The sequence below is a fragment of the Lithobates pipiens genome, unplaced genomic scaffold (assembly GCF_037356315.1).
Source record: "Lithobates pipiens isolate NorthernLeopardFrog02 unplaced genomic scaffold, aLitPip1_a1.2 Scaffold_13, whole genome shotgun sequence".
Lineage (NCBI taxonomy): Eukaryota > Metazoa > Chordata > Amphibia > Anura > Ranidae > Lithobates > Lithobates pipiens.
Window position 1 is genome coordinate 391,130,315 of NW_027507718.1, and position 18,799 is coordinate 391,149,113.

Here is an 18,799-nt window from a genome sequence, read left to right on the forward strand (position 1 = left end):
GTGTTGGTGGTCTTAAGCCTTGTACACACGGTTGGAGAATCCGTCGGAATGTGTCCTATCGGACCGTGTCGTCGGATAATCCGACTGTGTGTGGTATGCATCGGACTGATTCCGTCCGAATCTCCGTCGGACCCAATTTTCCAACATGTTGGAAATATTTCCCGACCAACTGGGCCGGTCGGACCTAATCCGATCATGTGTAGAGCATTTTGATCGGACCAAGTGCCACGCATGCTCAGATCAAATTCCTACATCAAAGCTATTGGCTACTAGCCTGAATGTAGTCCCATCATAACGAAATTACGTCATCACGTTCTGAAAGATCGGATTTTTCGCCAACTTTGTCCGACCGTGTGTATGCAACAGTTTCGGACAAGATCCGACGGACAAAATCCGACGGGCAGAATCCAACGGGCAGAATCCGACGGATTTGGTTGTGGAAATCTCCGACCGTGTGTACAGGGGCTTAGAGTCCTCTTACTGTAGAAGCTTTCTGCTTGCAAGTTTGTGGGGAGTCACAGCAATTTACTCAGTAAGACAACTGAAACCAGCTATAGCAATGTAGACTGCGGCCGGAAATCAATGTTGCCGGCTCATCTGAAGTCGTCAGTTTGGGGCATTTATGAAATGGGAAAAGTGGTAGTTGACCTTAATGTAATACTGTTATCATATACGGGAAAGCTTTAATTGCTAACACCTTCTGAAAATGCTAAATACCTCTCTTCCATGATCCTCTGATTCAATACATTTCGAAGTACTGACCATGATCAGGCATGCAGCAAAAGTAGGATTATAACTCCTGATCTTCAAACTTGATCCAGGTCAATTATCAGTAAAGTACTGCCGCCAGAATACAAATTCAACAAGCAGACACATAGCATTTTTTAAGAGTCAAAGGTCAATAGGATACACACTATTCTCATGACAGCCTAAAAAAAAATCTGTGGTTTTTAATATACATTTTGATGCTTTTTTGATGAACTTTTTATGCATTGAAATTTCTTTTTGAGTTTTCCAGAGGGAAATGCACATCTGTATTTTGTAAATAGTTGCATGTACTGTAATATAAATTTATAGTGTATTCTACCTGTGTTTTTCATCTAGTACTCTTCATCCCTAAGAGGATACACATGCTAGAAACCTTACCTTACAGTTCAACTTCAGATATGATTTATTTTGCATACTTCCACTGGTATGGTGTAAGCATGCGTATCTCATACCCGAGGGTCAGCTGGGGAAGATGAAAATCACTGTATTAGTTTGCGTTACTACGCAAGACCCCTTTCACACTGGAGGCGTTTTTTCAGGCACTTTAGTGCTAAAAATAGTGCCTGAAACATGCAATCCCGGTGTGAAAGCCAGTATGCTTTCATACTGGGGCGCTCCGCTGGCAGGCCGTCAAAAATAGTTCTGCAAGCAGCATCTTTGAGGTGCTTTAGGAGCAGTGTATACGCAGCTCCTAATGCCCCCCAGTCCATTGAAATCAATAGGCAGTGCCGCCGAAGCACCTCGGTCGCGGCACTTTGTGGGCGCTTTTAACCCTTTATTTTGCCGCTAGCAGGGGTTAAAAGCGCTACTCTAGTAGCCGAAAAAACGCCTCTAAAATGACGGTAACGTGCCACTAAAACTAGCGGCGCTTTACCGCCGACGCCCCCGCGTGTCAGTGTGAAAGAGCTCTTATAGTCTGTAGCTTTTTGGTCCTTTGCTGCCATTCACATAATCCCTTATGATTCCCTGATAGGATGAGGTGGGGAGGAGAGGTGATGAAATCACAAACTCAGTCTTCTGGGTCCTGACTACAGGAGGCCACTCGTTCAGCACTGGCGTCATTCACAGAAAGTGCTTATTTTTTTTTTCAGTGAATGCAAAGCACTCCCTTACTCAATGATGCGGAGATCGCTCTTCATTTGGACATTTGGAACTGGCTCAAGAACACATGAAAATGTTCTATCATTCATTCTTAACTGTACTCCAAATGCCAGAATGTGGCATTTCAGGCTGGTGCAGTTGATGTACTGTATGCCAATGCATGTGTGCTAAATCGCACCATGGTACATGAGAAGGTGGTGCAATACATTGTAGTAGGATGTGACTTAAATTAGGTGCCAGCACTTTAGAGCATAGGGAGGGAAACCCATTGAAATGAATGAGCTGCCCCAAAAGTAATGAACTTGAATGTGCAGAAATCCACACACACCATCACGCCTGCATGCTAACAAGGCAATCTTGTTTTCGTAATAACCAATCACCTTCCTACACTCCTTTCTACAGCGTGGACTATAAATCAATGATTGCAATTATTTGCTAAAAGCACTAAGAAAGTATTTTAAATACACTTTTAATCCATAAGCCTCCTAAAGAGACCCTGTCACAACTATAGGCAAAACCACAACTTTTAAACTCTTAATTGCAATGTTTTTTTCTTTATATAATTTTTATTTATTTTTGTCTGGTTACAAACCAACACAAGACATACACACAACCCACGTACTTATTGTCTAATCATAAGAAACACAAGATTATGAGCAATATTTAAAAAGAAGGAGAAAAGAAAAAAAAAGGAAAAGAAAAGAAAAAAACATTTCTTTTACTTAATTACAACGTGCGCTTGAACACGATAAACAATCTGGCTACTTCATAAACAGTCAATTCCCTAACACCGCCTGCACGTAATAGCCCTCTCCTCTTCTGGGAATGTCATATTACTTTGTTCTGGCTAAACTCCCCAGCCTCTCCCCTCTTACATAAGCATAAGCATTTATGTAGCTTCCAGGTAAATGGTAATACTATAGAGCAGCCTCTTCTCAACCAGGGTTCCATGGAACCCTAGGGTTACACCACAAATTCTTAAGGGTTTCTTGAGCAATGAGAAATTTCTGTTTTTTAGATGAGTAACCACAGACACCAATGAACTTTTTAGCTATCTGTAAGGGGGGATTCTTCCCAATGACCACAAACATAAGAAGCATTCTTCCCTCTGACCATCACACTAATGTACTGTGAGCTTTAGCTATAACAAAATATTAACAGAAGTTCCCTAAGACCAGAAAGCCATTTCAAGGGTTCCTCCATGATAAAAAGGTTGATAAAGTCTGCTATAGAGTATAAAGACACAATCAAAAAATCGTACAAAAAATATACCGCTTTTGAATCGATAATTTGATTGCTAGTTCACCGTTTTCATCCGAATGGACAAAAAGGAACATGTTTCCTCGTACGATGCCAGATCATGCGATTTTTGTTCAATCAGCACTTCCAAAAACACAATACAATTACAATACAATGCATCACTTCCGAATTGTTATTCTGTTGTACGAGAAATTTCGTAGTTTAGTAACCTAATAATTTTCTATATGGAGACTAGCAAACAAAAAAAAAAAAAAACAGACGATCATTCATCCGATAATCTCATTGTGTGTACCAGGCTTTAGTTGAGAGACAGCGCTAAGCCTGCTGGGGCTGCTGACATCAAAGGTGTCTACACAAAGGTGTCTACAGGCAAATAGCATCAAATACACATATAACCTTATAAGAAGATTTTTGCTGAAATAAACGGTCCAGCAACAAGGTTTCTTTAAAGCGGAGGTTCGCACAAAAAGTGAACCTCCGCTTTCGGAACCCCCCCCCACCTCGGGTGTTACATTTGGCACCTTTCAGGGGGGAGGGGGTGCAGATACCTGTATAAGACAGGTATTTGCCCCCACTTCCGGGCATAGACGCCCACAGGAGTCTATGCCTCTTCCCGTCCCGCCACGCTGTCTGCTGGGACACACACGGGTCCCAGAGACAGCAGGGAGCATTCGGATTGCGCAGCAACACTCACGCATGCGCAGTAGGGAAACGGGAAGTGAAGCCGCAATGCTTCATTTCCTGATTGCCTTACCGAAGATGGCAGCAGCAGCATCCGAGGACTGAGGGACGGTTCGGCCTTGGGTACTGACATCGCTGGACCCTGGGACAGGTAAGTTTCCTTATTTTAAAAGTCAGCAGCTGCAGTATTTGTAGCTGCTGACTTTAAAAAAAAAATAATAATTTGCGGGATTCCCTCTTTAATACCTCTCATTAATATAATTGTGCAATTTATACAAACATGTATGCTAAACTTTATACCTTCGCTTATGCTATTAATAAATAATACGATTATGGTATTTTTTTTATTTTTGTTAGGAAGGCCATGTATATTAACTGACAAGGTGCGTTTAACTCTAGTGTATTGTCCTTTATCAAGAAAGGATAAACATAACCTACAAAGTAAAATTGCTTGTCACATAGAATTATTTTAACAGCACTTAAATGGCCAACTGGGGTTTTCACTAGACATGGCACATTTATTAATAGAGCTGACACACAAAACAGTAAGTACAGAGACTGAACAAATCAACGCTAAACACAAAGTTCACCCCCAGGGAACATTTCCCTGAACATTATTTGGACCGCTGTGTTCAAAAGGCAGGTAGAGAAGTAATTGTTCGCCGTTCCTCTCAACTAAATATTCATTCATGAAAACCCAGGCAAGAGTGGCTTGTTTGGCGGTATAGATGTCTAACCCATGGGGAGTAAATAAGTGATACTTGCTATAGAACGGGGATGGCATGAAACAAAATAAAAAAAAGGTGATGGCTGAGAACGGGAGAAAACATAGCGCACGTGCCGAGCCAAGATTTCATGTTATTTTATTATTTCACCTGCCCACACTACAGCTACTATTTAAATACGTGGACCCAAATAACACCTCTGCTAAATCACTTGATTCTATGAGTCTTGGCAGCAAGTCTTAGGCCTGCATACAATGTATTGTTATACGTTGCTGTTTAAATTTGCAATGTTTGTTGATGAGTTTTAAGGTCTTGATATAAAGAGTAAATATCAGCTACGCCAGCAGTCGAAAACCTTTGCCAGCCCATTAAGATATAAGCAGCGTTATTTCATATCAAGTATGTACAACAAAACAAAATGTAGCCAATGGAACTTTAAATGAGGTGAGCCAAAACAGCCAAACGATTATTTAGAGCAAACGTATTTTATGGATTTAATAAAGATGTATGCCACTCATCATATATAAAATACATGGATATAAATGTCAAACGGATTTGGTAACAACATGATACAAAAAAAAATACGTAAAACCATTCACATAAGTTACAATGTTTGATATGAAAAAATACACAAGCATCTTGGAACTCTCAGCGTTTCGCAAGCCACTGCTCGCTTCTTCAGTAGTAGATGTATATATTAGGTATATCTAAAAAAATAAACGTCAATTTAAAATATATATTACAGTGACAGATATGGTTTGTTAAAAAGTAGTGTGTCGTTTTAATACTTTCTGTCACACCGTATTTGCGCAGCGGTCTTACAAGCGCACTTTTTGGGGAAAAAATACACTTATAGACAACTATAAAGTTAGCCCAATTTTTTTCATATTGTGAAAGATAATGTTACACCGAGTAAATTGATACCCAACATATCATGCTTCAAAATTTCACCCGCTTGTGGAATGGCGACAAACTTTTACCCTTAAAAATCTCCATAAGCTACGTTAAAAAAATTCTACAGGTTGCTCTCGCTCTACCGATCGTGGCGATACCTCACATGTGTGGTTTGAACACCATTTTCATATGTGGGCGCTACTCATGTATGCGTTCGCTTCTGCACACGAGCTCAGTGGGACGGGGCATGTTTAAAAAAAAAATAATAGTTTTCTTATTTATTTTACCTTTTATTTTTACACTGTTTTAAAAAAAAAATTGTGTCACTTTTATTCCTATTACAAGGAATATAAAAATCCCTTGTAATAGAAAAAAAGCATGACAGGACCTCTTAAATATGAGATCTGGGGGTCAAAAAGACCTCACGGCTCATATTTACATTAAAATGCAAAAAAAAAAATTGTCACTTAAAAGAAAAGAATTAAAAAAGTCCCTTTAAGGGCTATGGGCGGAAGTGACGTTTTGACGTTGCTTCCACCCTGCAATGTCATGGAGATTGGTGGGGGCCGCCTTCCCCTCACTCGTCTCCATGCCCAGCCAGAGAGAGGATCGATTGCCTCCGCCGCTGCCAGTGGCTTCGGTAAGCATCGGAGAGCACTGAACCGTGGCGGGAGGAGGGCGCCGATAAAAGGGCATCCGCCGCAGAGACCGGAAGTGGTTAATCCTTACGCTGCTAGCATTAGTAAATACATAGAAAGATATAGTATATTTACTTTTCTTTTAAAAGGTCTTGTTTTTTTCTTCTGTTGCTTTCTGGTTTCCAGGCATAGGCCAAAATGATGTCATAAATCTCATACACTTGTCTAGCTGCATGCCTGAGCTAAGGAAAGATGGATTGATTCTAGGAGGTAAATGCTATAGGAATCATCTGTTCTTACTCAGGACAGCCATAGCCAAAAAAGCTTGTCTTCCAAAGTGATTTCTCAGCAAAATAAAGCATGCAGACACGGATGGATTGCAGAGTTTGTACTGAATATTAAAAATTTATTAAATAGTGTTTTCAGTTTGTGGCACTCAGATACAGTTTAGTTCCGTTTTAGAGGATAAGCCAGTTAAAACTCTTTTTGTTATAGGAATACAGAATAGATAAAGAGCTGCGCAAACTGTTGGCGCTATATAAAACCTGTATAATAATAATAATATATGAAATATCAACTCTCTTCCTATATCTCTGAGTCTCCAACTAGAATATCTCCAGCTCTAGTCCCAAAGCTAATGCTAGCAATACACACATAGATATCTCTTGTGCAGGTCACAGAATGCATTAAAGTGGTAGTAAACCTAGTTTTTTACTTGTACCTACGGGAAAGTCCATAATAACCTTTAAGTATTGTGAAAAACTCCTAAACTTGCACTGTTTAGGAGATATTTAGAGTGCATGCATACGCTCTGAAGGTCCGGCATTCCATGATGTAAAGGAGGGCTCCAACATGCATTCGCCGGAGTGACGTCATTGTGGTCCCCGGCCACTCATGTAGCTGGAGACCATGAAGGAAGATCAGGTGATAGAAGCCCTCTCAGTGGTGACAGAACACCGCTCGAAGCCTTCGTTTTAAGGTAAATCTCACATAATTTGCTAGTATGTGATGCATACAAGCACATTATGCATTTGGCCTAGAGGGGAAAGTTTTACAACCAATTTAAGGTAAAAAAACCTTAAGGCTTTAGAGCCACTTTAAGTTGATATATTACATGTATCATGTACAGATTACATATATTATTTATTATTAATCTTTGGGTAGGCTAATGTAAGTGTGAGTGGCTTTAGAACCACTTTAAAGTTGGTCTTACATAGGTCAGTTTTTTTTAATTTATTAAACGGGTTGAATGAAAGAAAAAAATTAACCAATTTCCCCATCCACACATTCGAGGCGTATGGGGGAATCTTCCATGCTGCGTTATTGTATTCTGACAGCAAGGGACAAAATACACAGATCAGTGCTGCAGCCATTGGTTGCAGCCACTGGACAAGTGGCTTTTTATCTTTATGGGGCAGTTGAACAGAAGTACGCCGGTAGATCAGCTTTTGGTCAACTGCAGTTGCCATTCATGGATGGGAATTTAGATCCATCTATGGCCACCTTTTGACTGTAAAACAAACACATTACAAGCTTACAAAAAATTAGGATATCTAAAGCTTTGTTTTTTGTTTTTTTAAACAAACATGTCATACTTACCTTCGATGTGCAGTTGGTTTTGCACAGAGTGGCCCCGATCTTTCTCCTCTTGGGTCACTCAGCGGTGCTCCTGGCTCCTCCTCTTCTTGAGTGCCCTGTTGGAGAGCAGCTCTCCCTCTGGGCATTTGTGTGGGCTTACTCCCATGTCCTGCTGCGTCTATTGAAACAGACAGCAGGACTTGGCATAGTATGCATTAAGGTGAAAAACCATGAAGGTTTACAACCCCTTTAATTTTGTCATTCTGCTTTATTTCTTAAGCATTTTGATATTATTTTATTTCATTACTAAAGAAAATCATATAACTCATTCCTTCCTCCTCTGCTAGGTTGAAAGGAATGCCCAGACATGCCAACAAGAAAACACAATCCTGGGAATTCCCAGATTCCCATGCTAAAGGATAAAAAAAAAACTGATGAGAAGAAGATCCTGGGAAAGAACGGTCAAGAAGCAAGAAAGTACAAGTTAGCCCACCCTGTGGGCATGAATCATTTCAACGATTCCTTTCAAAGAGTACGTAGTGGAGCTGCAGCCTAAGTCACAATGCATTCACTATGGGTATAAAGTACATTTCTGTGATGGAAATGACAACTGAATGTAAAAAAAAAAAAAATTCAAATAGTGAACAAAACACCAAATGCACAGAAATGATTGCCACGATCCAAAAAATCGTTGAAAATACAGCAACCACGCTTACGGACAGTCTTTTGTTCAGACAATTACAGTCTTCCTGGTGCATCTACTGCCTTTAAAAGGCAACAGATCAACCATCTGACAGGATCTGAATTAAACTCCTAAATCTTCAACCAAAATAAACGAGTAAATACAAGTCAGCAAGACAAGACAACATAATCCGTAAGCAATTTGCATTAAATCTTTTCTTTTTTGTTTATTTATGTAATTCGTTCTTATTTCTATATACAGCTAGATTTGATTTTGTCACTACATAATTTAATTGAAATAATGCAATACCAATAATAGACCGGTATACAAAACTACAAGTTTTCTAACATAATCTAGCTATAAATAACACTTAGACATATATATGATGTTAAATCGTCCCTGTGCGTTCTATGCAAAAAATATCCAGCAAAGCCATACCTGTAAAAGATAAAGGTAAATACGTTACCCATTTTACCCCAAACTACCCATGCAACTCAACACCACTCCAATCTAAAATTATCCTACTCTGGGTCCCCTGCAGATGTAAATGACTCTTCCTGTTGGACTCTACCCTCTATAGCAGGGCTAGGGAACCTCGGCTCTCCAGCTGTTTTGAAACTACAAATCCCATCATGCCCCTGCCTCTAGGAGTCATGCCTGTGATTGTTAGGGTCTTGCAATGTCTCATGGGACTTGTAGTTTCAAAACAGCTGGAGAGCCAAGGTTCCCTACCCCTGCTCTATAGGATACAGTAGTGATGTGGAGGTCAGCAGAAGGAACCAGTGAGAGTTGTAGGGGTCATAGGAGATTGACCCTCCCAGAAGTGTCAGTTTCCCAATGAATTTCAAGGGCCAATTTTTGAGCTTTGTGGCACCAAGTGTGGCATTGTCCTGCGCCAATAAAGATGGCTGAAGACCAGTACCCTGAAAAAGCCACAAAGAAAATACCGTTGACATAGAAGGGCCTCATGGGTGTCAAATTGTTGGAGTGTAGGTGAGTATTCTTGCATATAGTTCCACTTTCAGAGCATATTTTCTTATGTGTTTATGTTTGCCATTTTTATTTTAGAACATTTGGAAAATAAATGATCCATGGAACAGGTGGGTTCAAAAGCAGAAAAAAATTGGAAGATTGGAGCAACACAGTAGCTAAGGCAACATTTCCTGGAAGCTATACATAGTTACATAATAGGTGAGGTTGAAAAAAGACACAAGTCCATCAAGTCCAACCTATGTGTATGATTATATGTCAGTATTACATTGTATATTGTATGTTGCAGTCGTTCAGGTGCTTATCTAATAGTCTTTTGAAACTATCGATGCTCTCCACTGAAACCATCGCCTGTGGAAGGGAATTCTACATCCTTGCCGCTCTTACAGTAAAGAACCCTCTACGCAGTCTAAGGTTAAAGCTCTTTACTTCTAATGAGTGGCCACATCTCTTATTAAACTCCCTTCCACGGAAAAGTTTTATCCCTATTGTAGGGTCACCAGTATGGTATTTATAAATTGAAATCCCCTCTCAAGCGTCTCTTCTCCAGAGAGAATAAGTTCAGTGCTTGTAACCTTTCTTCATAACTAATATTCTCCAGTCCCTTTATTAGCTTTGTTGCCCTTCTCTGTACTCGCTCCATTTCTAGTACATCCTTCCTGAGGACTGGTACCCAGAGCTGGACAGCATACTCCAGGTGAGGCCAGACCAGGGTCTTGTAGAGCAGGAGAATTATCGTTTTATCCCTGGAGTAAATCTCATTTTCAATGCATGCCAATATTCTGTTTGCTTTGTTAGCATGCCGTTGCTGAGCCTATCGTCTACTAGGACCCCTAGGATCTTTTCATTCCTTGTTTCCCCCAGAGGTTCTCCCCCCAGTGTATAGATTGCATTCATATTTTTGCCACCCAAATGCATTATTTCACATTTTTCCACATTAAAACCAATTTTCCATGTAGTTGCCCACCCCATAATTTGTTCAGATCTTCCTGCAAGGTTTCCACGTCCTGTGGAGAAGTTATTGCCCTACTTAACTTAGTATTGTCTGCAAATACACAGATTGTAGTGTTTTCCCCATCCTCCAGGTTGTTTATGAACAAATTAAATAGGAATGGTCTCAGCACAGAACCCTGGGGGACCCCACTATAGGTCACCAAACCAAGTTGGATGACTTACACATTCTACTCCTATTGGTGTGCCCTTTCTTCCACAGTCCACAAACAATGGTAGGTTTATTGGCTTCTACCCTACTACTGATATTTGAAGGCAAGCGTCTAAAAACATAGGTAGGAGTGAGCAGCAACAAACCCCCAAAATAAACATATTTCTCTTATCTGGCCACCTCTGGCCATTTCTCAACATTTGTGGCTAAATTTATAGAACTCACTAAAGGTAGAAGGGGGTACAGGGGATGTTTAAAAAAAACATTAAACCCTCCCTGCTTTCATGTGTCTCTTGGTCTGTAAAAGATGCAAAGTAGATATGAATTTGGTATTGCCAAAAATACATTTCTGAATAAGGGTTGTTTCCAGCTCTCTCTGAGAACTACAGAATACCTTGCCCTTATGTTATGGAGATAAAGTAAGGAAAAGTTGTTCTGCAGCTCTAACACTGTTCCACCTGTCCCATAGGCACAATACAGTGATTAGGTATTTTCATCCTAGGACATGATCAATTGCATGATCACTAGGTGAAAATAAAGGAAAAATGGCTGATAAAAGGAAGATTCAGGTATAACTAAGAGCAAAACTTTATTTTTTATTTTTTCAGTGGAGTGCAGAGGGATTAGAACACCTGTCAGTTTTTATTGCTGTCTGTGTTCCCTTTAGAGAGATTTACCCTCTCTATTTGTCCTGTTTATAATTATCATTGAAAGTGAAAGTTAAAGAAAATGCCCAATTTCGGGTTGTCCCCAGAAAAGTAATAGAGGGGGAATCTTCCAATGGGGCCACTAGTTCTAGTAACCTGGGGTTCGCAAAGAGATTCCCTTAAATTGCAGGGATTTCCTCTCACTTTCTGTTTGGCTATGGGACAGGAAGGGAAGGTAAATCTCCGCAATGGGACAATAGAAAAAATAAGGTTATAACCCTCCCTTACTCCATCCAGAATGGAAAAAACAAGTTTTACCTACAGTATAGTACTAGGTTATTTTGTCCACCACATCTAAAGACAAGACGGGTAAACATTTTATTTATTTATTTTTCTTCTTGGGCCTAGATACGTTTTAGGGCTATTTCAGATGAGCACTTTTAGACCCGTCCTCTGTGCTGAGCTAATTTTTGCTGCGTCTGGAGCTGCACAAAGGGAGCCTACAGAAGCAACTGCATGGATACAGTCACATGTCAAAATTTGACAAGTGGGCAGGAGCAGGTGCACAGATCCGAACGCACAGTGTCTGCATTCAGATCTATGCACCCGCTCCTGCCCGCATATCAAATTTTGATATATCGTTGTGTCCATGCAGCGTCTGCATCTATTTTTATAGGCTGTCTGTGCACAGCTCCAAGGTGGCTGCAGATGCAGCAAAACAGGTCTTAGCATCCGTTTGAATGAGCCCTTAATCACAACAAGGACCTATGCACAAGATGTAGTGTGCAAGCCTGAAAATTCTCCCAAATAATAGTACTATATGACCTTTTCTAGCGAGGTTAATGTGAATATTTAAGATGTACTTTGTTAAATAAACTCAGAAGGAGAACGTGTCTGAGAGCAGATGACCAAGAATTAAAAAAAAAAAATAACATCACTTTTAATTTTCCTTTTCTCATTTGCTAAATATTTGATTACACGATAGACGCTGCAGTTTGTCCAATACATAGTAATGAGGAATCCAATTATGTTCAGATATAACCTGGCCTCAAAATAAACAGCTTTAGTCTGTAATTGGTTTTAGTGTTGGAAGAAACCATAGATCTGAAATTGGCCAAGTGTTCGCTGTTGATATCAGGGCTCTTTGAGGACAAACTAAGCCACTTTAGACTTGATAACACCTTGCCTTAATTTGAGACCAGGTGGTATTTCAGTGCTCAGCCCAGCAATCTGGAGTCACTGCAGCAGAAGACTGTCATAAAGCAATTGTATTTATATTCTGGCAATAAGTGCATTGGAAATGGGATGCATGGCAGGCAATGGCTTAGCATTTTTCAGAAAAAAATGTACTAGCTTGGAAAAGGACTGTTGAAATAAAATACAGTCTTTTCAAATATTTTTTTAAATACATATGTAAAAGAGATCAGCTTGATGCCAATATTCGTATCAATAAGCCTTAATCTTTTCATAGCTATTGTTCTATGTATATATTGTAATTATCTATGTACTTGTGCTTTACTGCTCTCTCAATATATGTCTGTGAGTCAAGAAAGTCACTGGAAGCAATGTACACCCTGTATGGCTAATATCTTATCTAAAGTCAGCAAGGAATGGTCGAGACACAATCCATCTATAGGCAGGCTGGTTGTACTGAAGTCAATCCATCGATCCACTTCAGTACACCCAGCCTGTCTAATTTTTTGCATGAGATCACTTACGGTGCTTATAGCCACTACCATTGATCTTTGTGTTCTGCCATCAGGGAGCCCACAATAGTGCTGCAGTAATGATGGAAGTGGTGGAAAGAAAAAACATTGTATAATCTATGACTTACTTGAGGGTCAGTTCACATCCAATGCAGTCTGGTGCATTTTTTTCTGTATCAAAAACGCATGGAAAGCATGTTATATGGTTTCCAATGGCATAGTTTACACCAGTGCAGTCAGTTCCATGGCTTTCCAGTTCCAAAACAAAAAAAGTAGAACACGCTGCATTTTTCCTGCACTGGACTGTACTGGAATGTAGTAAAACACATCCAAAATGCATCTGAATGCACTGGAACGCATCAAAAATGCACCGGATCCCAGTACAATGAAAAAAAAAACTGGAAAAAAAACACGTTAAAAACCTGCATGCAGAAAGGCACCCAGAGTGTGTTTCTGTAGTGTGAACCAGCCCTAAAGCCTCGTACACTCAGTTGATTAGACATGATTTGGAAAGGCACACACCTATCTATATAAGGTCCCACAGTTCATGTCAGAGCACAAACCAAGCCATGAAGTGGTAAGGAATTGTCTGTAGACCTCCGAGACAATACTGTATCGAGGCACAGATCTGGGGAACATCTGCAGCGTTAAAGATCCCAACGAGCATAGTGGCTGCCTGGCCAAACTGAGCGATCGGGGGAAGGTGACCAAGAACCCAATGGTCACTCTGACAGAGCTCCAGCATTTCTCTGTGGAAAGAGGAGACCCTTTTAAAAGAACAACCATCTCTGCAGCACTCCACCAATCAGGCCTGTATGGTAAAGTTGCCAGACAGGAGCCACTCCTCAGTAAAAGGCGCATGACAGCCCGCCTGGAGTTTGCCAAAAGGCACCTGAAGTCCATGAGAAACAAAATTCTCTCATCTAAGGAAACAAAGATTGATCTCTGTGGCCTGAATCCGGGCCCCGTTTATTACCTGGCCAATACCATTCCTATAGTGAAGCAGGGTGGTGGCAGCATCATGCTGTGGGGATCTTTTTCAGCGGCAGGAACTGGAAGACTAGTCAGGATCGAGGCTAAGATGAATGCAGCAATGTATAGAGACTTCCTTGATGAAAACCTGCTCCAGAGTGCTCTAGACCTCAGCCTGGGGGCGAAAGTTCATCTTCCAACAGGGCAATGACCCCAATCAAACAGCCAAGATATCAAAGGAGAGGATATGGGGCAACTCTGTGAATTGTCTTTGAATGGCCCAGCCAGAACCCAGACTTGAACCTGACTGAACATCTCTGGAGAGATCTGAAAATGGCTGTGCACTGATGCTCCCTATACAACCTGATGGAGCTTGAGAGGTCCTGCAAAGAAGAATGGGAAAAACTGCCCAAAAACAGATGTACCAAGCTTGTAGCAAACAACTCAAAAAGGCTTGAGGCTGTAATTGGTGCCAAAGGTGCTTCAACAAAGTATTGAACAAAGGCTGTGGATACTTATGTACATGTGATTTTTATTTTATTTTTATTTTTATTTGTTTAATAAGTTTGCAAAGATTTCAAACTTCTTTCACATTGTCATTACGGGTATTGTTTGTAGAAATTTTCGGAAAATAATTAATTTAATACATTTTTGGAATAAGGCTATAACAAAATGTGAAAAAAATGAAGCTCTGTGAATACTTTCCAGATGCACCATATGTGTGATGGTAAAGAGGATGGGCTTTAACTCCCACATATATGCGTCAATGGGTGGAAAAGTGCATTTCTTATGGGTTTTTTTTAAATACATTTTCTGGATTTGACTTACTACATCCTGCAGGCTTTGCGTTGTGTTTTTTGTCTCTTAAAATTCTAATTTATGCACATGAATTTGAAGTATAGGGACACCATAAAAATAAAAGTTTTCTTCCAAAAGGTTGAAGTTTTTCTAATATTAAAACAAGCCTTCATTACATGGCTAGTGGGGTTCATAAATGCAATTTTCACCTGTCCACAACGGAATTATACACATAATACGCTGTCAGGATAAAGCAGGAAGGTTGCGTGTCAGGTGAAAATTGGAATGATTAAGTGCAAAGGACTGAAAAGGAAGTGGGCTGCGCTTGAGAGAATATACATAAAAGGGATAGACATCAAATGACAACTAAGTGCCATTACCAATCAATCAATAAGTGCATAGGCATAATAAAGAAACAGAAAATAAGGTCTTGTGCAGCCGTGCCAGCACCCTGTTTAGGAACAGACACCAGGAAGTCTATAATTTTGCTGCAAGATCATTAAAATGCACTTTATATGTGAAGTAGAACGAGATTATTGAACATCAGCAATGTGTTCCTAATGATCAAGAATCAGATCCACTTTGAAATCCTCTTCACTGCCAAGATTTCTGCTATGCGTGCGATAAATCTCCTTGTTAAAGATCTGGTCTTCCATATGGTCATTGTATGCAATCTTGCTTAAAACTGAATGATATCACATTAGTAGCTGTTATAAAATATTTCCATGAAGCATCCTATAGATATAGTCTGGCTGAACACGCAAGCAGTGCCAATCTGGACACAAACATTCTGAAGCAGAAATCAGTCTGGTTGGACAGACATTCTAATGCCGCGTACACACGATCGCAATGTCGGCCAGCAAAAGACCGATGAGAGCTTTTCATCGTAAAATGCGACCGTGTGTATACTCCATCAGAATTTAGCTGGCCGAATTCCCGGCAGTAAAAATTTGATAGCATGTTCTCAAATTTCCCGATGGAAAAACTTTCCGATCATTACGATCATGTGTATGTAATACCGATGAGCGAAAACTCACGCATGCTCAGATTCAACTACGAGATGGAAGCTATTGTCTGCTAATTATTGAACTTCCTTTTTCTAGTCCTGTTGTAGGTGTTGTACATTACCTCGTTCTTGGCGGTCGGAATTTGGTGTGACCGTGTGTAGGCAAGGCTGTTTGAGCGGAATTCCATTGGAATTCCGACGGGAAAACCATCAGAGCTTTTTCCGACGGGAAAACCATAAGAGCTTTTTCTGACGGGAAAACCATCAGAGCTTTTTCCGACGAGAATTCCGATCGTGTATACATGGCATAATGCTAATTTGAAGTCAGAAGTTGGGCCTGGTCCACACTGGCTGCATTTCTATGCATTCTGATGTGATGGCCAACTCTTGTAGAGTTCACTGCTGTTGATGAGGATCAAAAAAATATATTGAGAGCATTTCCTACATGCTGTATTTTGGAGCCCGTGCCCTTTTGTTTTGTCATTCTATTCAATTTAATTGAGGTCTCTCAAAAGCACAATGCGATGCATCAGAAACATGTAAAGGCACATCGACGCAATGCATGTCATCACATGCAGTCTGGTGTGAATGAAACCTAGTAAGGAAATATCACTACGACCCTGCAGAATATTGTGAGGCTTATGCCTGAGATTTATCAGGTCATTTTAAAGGGGTGTTATATACTAAGAAAGCATGATTCACTAACGCCAATGTAAAAACAATATCTATCTGTATGCACTTGTGGTATATTACAGGCAAACAGCTAAGATGTTTAATCCAAAAAAGCTATTTGTGAAATGGTAAAAATACTTTCCCTACCTCCGATGAGAGAGCTTCTGAGATAGATTGTATTATCGTATTGCGCGATTATGTGATGTGAATGGCTGGGTAAGGTTCTATTAGGCCCACAGAGGGAGGAAGGGGCTTGAACCAGTGAACACATAGGACTGTATTTCATGGGTTGCCGTTCAAGACCACTAAGGACAGTAGTAAGACAGAACAAAACTCAAAGGCCCTTAGCAAGGAGGCTACAAATTCAGTTTACAGAGCTTTAAAAATTAGTATCTTTTTTTTTTATTAATATTTTTTCATATTACAAAATACAAAAGACACAAAAAAGAAGGGAACCCAAACTCACGTCACACAGGCGGAATCACTAGAAAAACAATTAGTAATTAGGAAATGCCCAAAAACATCCCCTCCCAGACCAGGCTCACCACCCTGTGGACAATTCCACCTCCCCTAAAAAGAGGGCAGGAATACCAACATCACATCATAAACTAAAATATAAAGATTTTGCAATTCTCATGGCAATAAGGCTATCAATTACACCTACATACAATTATATAAGCAGCAATCAGTTCCCAAATAATCACTTTATTAGGACACGAATTACATATTTATATGCACCCATTTTTATCACCATTCAGACTTCCTCCAAACAATGAGTATCTTTAGTCTAAATTTTGTGAATGAACGTGATTGGTGGCTTGTTAGTCTGGAGGGGCTCTGTGACTGCCGGGTGATTCTCGTTCAAGTGACCCACAGAGCTTTGGCTATACTTCTCTTTTAACCCCTTGCCATCCAGGCCAATTCTGACATTTCTCTCCTACATGTAAAAATCATAATTTTTTGATTTTTGATTTATATTTTTTTTTAAGCAAAGGCCATAGAGAATACAATGACGGTCGTTGCTACTTTTTCTCTCGCACGGTATTTGGGCAGCAATTTTTCAACCGTGGTTTTTTTTTTGGAAAAGTTTGGATTTTTTTAACTTTAGGCCAGTTTTTTTTTTGCATAATGTGAAAGATGAAGTTTCTCTGCATAAATAGATACCTAACATGTTATGCTTCAAAATTGCACACGCTCGTGACATGGCGCCAAACTTCGGTACTTAACCACTTCAGCCCCTGAAGATTTGGCTGCTCCATGAGTGGGCCATTTTTTGTAATATGGCACTGCGTCGCTTTAATTGACAATTGCGCGGTCGTGCGAAGCTGTACCCAAACAGAATTGATGTGCCCTTTTCCCACAAATAGAGCTTTCTTTTGGTGGTATTTGATCACCTCAGCAGTTTTTAAGAAGAGTGACAATTTTGAAAAAAAAACTATATCTTTTACTTTTTGCTATAATAAATATCCCACATTTTTATATATATATATTTTTTTCCTCAGTTTAGGCCAATATGTATTCTTCTACATATTTTTGGTAAAAAAATAAATCGCAATAAATGTTTTTCTCCTGATGAAGACACGTGGGGTGTCCTAATGCATAGAGAGTGACTGGACACGTAAGACCGGAAGTGATGTGGAGTTTTCAAAGAGGATAAACCGAGGATTGTGCATTTATCTCTGATTGGCACCTGGAGATTTCTACTCTTCACCCCTATGAAAGTAGGGTTAAAGCGCTTTTAAACCCGCATTAAGAGTGTTTTTTGAAGTGCTTATAACTAACCCGCATTGGGGTAAGTGTATTACCATCGGGAGTGTCACAGAGCACGAGGGCCTCCTATGGGATAGCAGTGTGGTGAACCTATCTGAAGGGGCCTCTCTTCCTTGTCTGGGAACTTTGTGGAGCACCTTTTTAATAATCAAAGGATCTGCTAATTTTGAGACTTATGAGCTTCCTCTTTTCATTGCTTGATACTTTTATTTAATATTATTATTTTTAATTGTTCATATAGCGCTGTCAATATAGTGACTCTGTTGAGTACTCTGTTCTGAATACGTGTTACTATATATGAGTTCAAATAAGCGTATATTGATTGGTTTGCGAAAAAGTTATAGCATCTACAAAATAGGAGATAGATTTATGCCATTTTTATTATTATTATTTTTCACTAGCAATGGCTGCGATCTGCGATTTTTATCATGACTGCGATATTGCGGCAGACAAATTGGACACCTTTGACACATTTTTGGGACCATTGACAATTATACAGTGATTAGTGTTATAAAAATTCACTGATTACTGTATAAATGCCAGTGTATAAATGTCACTGGCAGGGAAGGGGTTAACAGTAGGGGGCGATCAAGGGGTTAACTGTGTCCCCTCAGTGTGTTCTAACTGTAGGGGGGATGGGACTGTCTAGGAAGAGAGAGAGAGATCTGTGTTCATACTTACAATGAACACACGATCTGTCTCTACTCCCCTGAAAGAACTGGGATTTGTGCATTTACACACACAGATCG

At 40.0% G+C, this 18,799-nt stretch overlaps 1 protein-coding gene across 9 annotated transcripts in view; it reads right to left on the minus strand.

The window, feature by feature from the left end:
- FAT1 (FAT atypical cadherin 1) overlaps positions 1 to 18,799 on the minus strand; it is a 386,437-nt gene that overhangs the window by 158,394 nt on the left and 209,244 nt on the right. The gene's annotated exons all lie outside the window — the stretch shown is intronic.